Genomic DNA, 6131 nt, shown 5'->3' with positions numbered 1-6131 from the left:
TGATTATTCACATTCTCAAGTATTTTCATAAAGACTTAGCTAGTTTTTTTTCATATCTTTGTGCGGCGATTAGTAGAAACACTACATAAATCTGTATTTGCCATTGTAAAAATCGCTGTAGTTTTTTATGATTAATTTCCAGTTTTTCTGGATGCTAATTGTTCAAGTTCCTGATTATTCACAATCTCAAGTATTTTCATAAAGACTAGTTTTTCCTCATATCTTTGTGTGGCGAATAGTGAAAACACTGTACATAAATCTGTATTTGCCATTGTAAAAATCGCTGTAGTTTTCTATGAGTAATTGCCAGTTTTTCTGGATGCAAATTGTTCAAGTTCTTAATTATTCACATTCTCAAGTATTTTCGTAAAGACTTAGCTAGTTTTTTCTCATATCTTTGTGTGGCGATTAGTAGAAACACTGTACATAAATCTGTATTTGCCATTGTAAAAATCGCTGTAGTTTTCTATGAGTAATTGCCAGTTTTTCTGGATGCTAATTGTTCAAGTTCATAATTATTCATATTCTCAAGTATTTTCATAAAGAATTAACTAGTTTTTTTCTCATATCTTTGTGTGGCGAATAGTGGAAACACTACATAAATCTGCATTTGCCATTGTAAAAATCGCTGTAGTTTTCTATGATTAATTGCCAGTTTTTCTGGATGCTAATTGTTCAAGTTCCTGATTATTCACAATCTTAAGTATTTTCGTAAAGACTTAACTAGTTTTTTCTCATATCTTAGTGTGGCAAATAGTAGAAACATTATATATTAATCTATATTTGCCATTGTAAAAATCGATGTAGTTTTCTACGACTAATTGCCAGTTTTTCTAAATGCTAATTGTTCAAGTTCATGATTATTCACATTCTTAAGTATTTTCATAAAGACATCTATTTTTTTCTCCTATATCTTTATTTGCAAATAGTATAAACACTGTACATAAATCTGTATTTGCCATTGTAAAAATCGCTGTAGTTTTCTATGAGTAATTGCCAGTTTTTCTGGATGCAAATCGTTCAAGTTCCTGATTATTCACATTCTTAAATATTTTCATAAAGACAACTAATTGTTTTCTTCTATATATTTGCGTGGCAACTGTACGTGCAGGATTCAGCAGGATTCTTCATAATACCAACAAGGCCAGGGCATTCGGGAGGTCATTCACCTCGCAAAAGAGAAAGCTTGTTAGTTATGTTTTAGTACGCCTCACCAATCATTCGCTGGCAATTCTAGAAATGTGTTACGCTGTTGAAAATTTATTGAGATTCACAATCTGGACGATGTCCTAATATATCGAATGCAATTAAAGAGCAAATGCCTGGCTATATATATATATATATATATATATATATATATATATATATATATATATATATATTTGTATATAAATATATATATATATATATATTATATAATTCTATATTTATATATATATAAATATATATATTATATAATATATATATATATATATATATATATATATATATATATATATATATATATATATATATATATATATATAATCAACCCGTAAAAATAAAAAACCGGTAAAAATCCTGGAATAAATATAGCTAGGCATTTGCTGTTTTAAAATTGGATATATTGATGTGAAGGAGTGATATTACGATCACCAACCCGTAAAAGGTAATAACGAAATAGGGTAAAACTCCTGGAAGGTTTTATCCTACAATAAGAAAAAAATTGACTGGCGGTTTCCTATTGGAAACGTTCCTAGTTGGCATTCTGCTGGACTGGGGTTCGAGATCCGCTCAAGCTTGATAGTTTCTTGTAGCGTCTGCAACCTTACCATCCTTGTGAGCTAAGGAGCCCGCTGAGTCATCAGCAACCATTACCTGGCCCTCCTTGGTCCTAGCTTGGGTAGAGAGAGGGCTTGGGCGCTGATCGTATGTGTATGGTCAGTCTCTAGGACATTGTCCTGTTAGGGCATTGCAGCTTTCCCTTGCCTGTGCCATTTATGAGGGGCCTTTAAACCTTTAGACAATTACTTTTTGGAACATAAAGGATTAATATAAAATTTATGCAAGTTTTTATCCTCATTTGGACTCCTGAGGGAACGTGGGTCATCCTGGTTAATCCCTACAACCGTTCTTGCGTTCATTTTACTTTAGGGGATCCTTCACAGTTAAAGGCTGGCCTTGTGAATAGATACCTTTGAGTATTTATTCTTATTTGAACTCCAGACGGGAAAGAGTTCAACCCTTCCTAGCTAATCTGTGCAGCATTTGACATTGTTTAAAAAAAAAAGGGTTTTTTTTTTTTTTTTTTTTTTTTTTTTTTTTGAGGGGTCCTTAACATGTAAATCCTGGCGCTGTGGGCAATAATTTCAACGTATGAACATCCTTTTAGGCATACTTTCATTTACTGGTATCCGATTTACCGGCTACGGAATCCAATGATGGTGGGTTTCGTTCCGCTGAGATAAAACGAAGTAGAAAAAGACTGTGCTCAGGAAGGAGGCTGATTTCAATGCTCCCACATTTTACCGATTTTCCTTGTTCCGTATTGAGGCTTCCCGCTGGAGCCCTTAGGCTTATAGCATCCTGCTTTTCCAACTAGGGTTGTAGCTTAGGAAGTAATAATGATAATAATAATAATAATAATAATAATATTAATAATAATAATAACTGTGGTCCTTATGAGATTGAAGCATCCTGCTTTTCCAACTAGGGCTGTAGCTTAGCTAATAATAATAATAATCATAATAATAATAATAAGGATAATAATAATAATAATAATAATAATAATAATAACTGTGGTGCTATGAGATTGAAGCATGCTGCTTTTCCAACTAGGGTTGTAGCTTAGGAAGTAATAATAATAATAATAATAATAATGGTAATAATAATAATAATAATAATAATAATAATAATGATAATAATAACTTTGTTCCCTTTAAGATTGATGCCAACTCCACAATATAACAAACTTAGGAAAACAAGATGCGTTGGCAACAATGTAATAGAAAAGCCCAAAATACATGAACATATGATAAAAGTCATATTTACCAAGTTACCAAGTATTATTATTATTATTATTATTATTATTATTAGTTCACCAAACTGTCATTTGGGTTTCACAAAGCACTAGAAGAGTTAGAAGACTAAGGCCTACATGGCTGGGGACTGTGAAGCGTGAAGTAGATGATGATGAATGGAGATCATTTTAAAAGCTTAAGATAGAATGGACTGGTGAAATCTAACCGAGGCCCTTTGCGTCAATAGGCGTAGGACGAGATAATGATAATGATGATCATCAGCTTAGCTACAACCCTTGTTGGTAAAGTAGGATGCTATAAGCCCAAGGGCTCCAACATGGAAAATAGCCCAGTGAGGTAAGGAAATATGGAAACATAGAATAATGTGCCTGAGTTTACCCTCAAGGTAACACTATTAATCCATTAATGAAATCTACTGAAATAGAATAAGAAATACTTAAAGTCTTACAATTATGGGCCCCTTTCACAATTTCGTCACTTCATAGCCGAATTGCCAAATGTCACTTAAGCCGATCGAAAAATAATCCAAAGTTTATGAAGTCAACTATACCAAAAAAAAAAAAAAAAAAAAAAAAAAAAGTTCCATCACGGTACACCACGGACCAATATCATAGGAGGATCTCCTGAACTTAGCTCCCCTACCAGACCCCCCCCCCCAAAACAGGCCTATTAACCCCCACCCCCCCCCCCCCTACCCTTACCCCTTCTCCACGTGCGCGATCCTGACCTCACTTGTTTTCCCGGCATGCCCTCAGAAGACGCCTCAGGCTATGTATTCTGTTCCAAAAAAAGTTTTGTAAGATACTGAAGATAGTTGCTGTAATTTATTAGCTACGCTGTATCCTTTTCTAAATATGCAATATTTATATTTTATCTTTATATACTTTGTGGTAATTAAGAAGAATAAGATATAAATCTTATCGGGAACGCGTTTGTTTGTGGTCTATGATGGCGAGTCTAAACTGATGATATAACCTTGTGATAACAGTTTATCTCAACCATCTAATTTCAAGGTAGCGTGGCCGAGTGGTCTAAGGCGCTGGATTTAGGCTCCAGTCTCTCAGGAGGCGTGGGTTCGAATCCCACCGCTGCCAAGAATTATTTTGTTTTGGTGATTGAGGGCACACAATACCATTTCCTTTTAACAGCCTCAGTTATTGTTAATAATTTGGCATATTGTTTTAACGATCGTATGCCCTTGCAGTCATCAATCACAGTTATTGGCGATGAGTCTAACTTTTGACTAAATAGGCCAACTGCGAGGCAGCAACTGTCCTTTTAGTTGATTTCTACGACACGGAAGACGTGCGGTGGTCGTATTCTTAATATTTGATTAAGTATAGCATATGAGGCTCTATTAATAGATCTAGGATTCTTTCAGTTGGTATGTGCAATTGCCTCATACTAGGTGATGTTATAGCTGATATTCGTAAACCTTGGGTTGTGCCATAGCCTGCAGTACAATGACCGTCAACTGTTTTAAATTTGAGCTCACTTCTATCAGGAGTTTATATTAAAAGATTTTACTCGAGAAATGTATAAAACTGTGCCATTACTTCAAACACATTACTGAAGCTAGATTTTTTTTTTTTTCCATGTGACAATTGTTGTTTGGCTACAATAATAAAGATGGATCTTATAGTGAGGAAATTTGCGCAAGGATATGAACTCTCTCGCAGACTTCTGTTGAAGCCAGATTAAGGAAATAGGCCGTTTGATGCGTGTATTCCGAAAACAGCACAAATAAAATAAAAAATAAATTTCAAAGCATAAACTTTGTTAGTCATGAGTTATTATTACAATATGGAAAAGGTAGTTACCACTTGCGGTTTTTTCTTTGCGGCACATATTATTATTATTATTATTATTATTATTATTAGCTAAGCCCCAACCCTAGTTAGAAAAGCAGGATGCTATAAGCCCAAGGGCTCCGATATGGGTAAATAGCCCCGTGAGGAGGTCCCTAAAACTGTGTAGGTTTAATTCGCTCTTATCTTCAGTCCTTTTTTACCGTTTACTTTTCATGCTCCCTTTTGTGCCTTCCGCTGTAGCTGTCTAACTTCTCAAATTTTACCTTGCCAGAGTTTGATGAAGACGAGTCCTGAATACAACGTTTATCCTGTGCATTTCTGTGCTGTAGAACAAAGCAAATACCAGAAATGTTTCTTTATTGCAGTGCATACTACCGCTAGAGAGTTATGGGGTCCTTTGACTGGTCTCTCTGGTTACGGTTTTTTCCATTTGCCTACACAGACACCGAATAGTCTGGCCTATCCTTTACAGATTCTCCTCTGTCCTCATACACCTGACAACACTGTGATTACTAGACAGTTCGTCTTCACCCAAGGGGTTAACTACTGCACTGTAATTGTTCAGTGGCAACTTTCCTCTTGGTAAGGGTAGAAGAGACTGTTTAGCTATGGTAAGCAGCTCTTCTAGGAGGACACTCCAAAATCAAACCATTGTTCTCAAGTCTTGGGTAGTACCATACCCTCTGTACCATGGTCTTCCACTATCTTGGGTTAGAGTTCTCTTGCTTGAGGGTACATTCGGGCACACTTTTCTATCTAGTTTCTCTTCCTTTTGTTCTGCTAAAGTTTTTATAGTTTAAATTGGAAATATTTATTTTAATGTTGTTACTATTCCTAAAATATTTTATTTTTCCTTATTTCCTTTCCTCACTGGGCTATTTTCCCTGTTGGGGCCCCTAGGCTTATGGCATCCTGCTTTTCCAACTAGGGTTGTAGCTTAGCATTTAATAATAATAATAATAATAATAATAATAATAATAATAATAATTTCCCTCATTGCGATTACAGTCCATCATAGTCTTTTCTATATACAAGGAACTAGGAGAATTGGAAGACCCAGACCTACATGGCTGAGGACTATGAAGTGCGAGGTAGGAGAGGATGACTGGGGGAAGTATTGAGTTAAAACATCAAGATAGAGACGACTGGCGAAATCTTATCGAAGCCCTTTGCGTCAGTAGGCGTAGGAGGAGATGGTGATGACAGTATACATCGAAGCCCTTTGCGTCAGTAGGCGTAGGAGGAGATGGTGATGACAGTATACATCGAAGCCCTTTGCGTCAGTAGGCGTAGGAGGAGA

The 6131-nt window shown here is 35.5% G+C and overlaps 1 non-coding gene across 1 annotated transcript; it reads left to right on the top strand.

Moving 5' to 3' along the window:
• Window positions 1–4032: 4032 nt before the first annotated feature.
• On the top strand, window positions 4033–4114 carry TRNAL-UAG (transfer RNA leucine (anticodon UAG)). Its single transcript has one exon. It is a non-coding gene; the product is annotated as a tRNA-Leu (tRNA).
• The last annotated feature ends 2017 nt before the right edge of the window (window positions 4115–6131 follow it).

This window comes from Palaemon carinicauda, unplaced genomic scaffold (assembly GCF_036898095.1).
Source record: "Palaemon carinicauda isolate YSFRI2023 unplaced genomic scaffold, ASM3689809v2 scaffold2993, whole genome shotgun sequence".
In the NCBI taxonomy this organism is placed as follows: domain Eukaryota; kingdom Metazoa; phylum Arthropoda; class Malacostraca; order Decapoda; family Palaemonidae; genus Palaemon; species Palaemon carinicauda.
The sequence above is the reverse complement of the archived record's forward strand: the minus strand, read 5'-3'. Positions and strand labels throughout refer to the sequence as shown.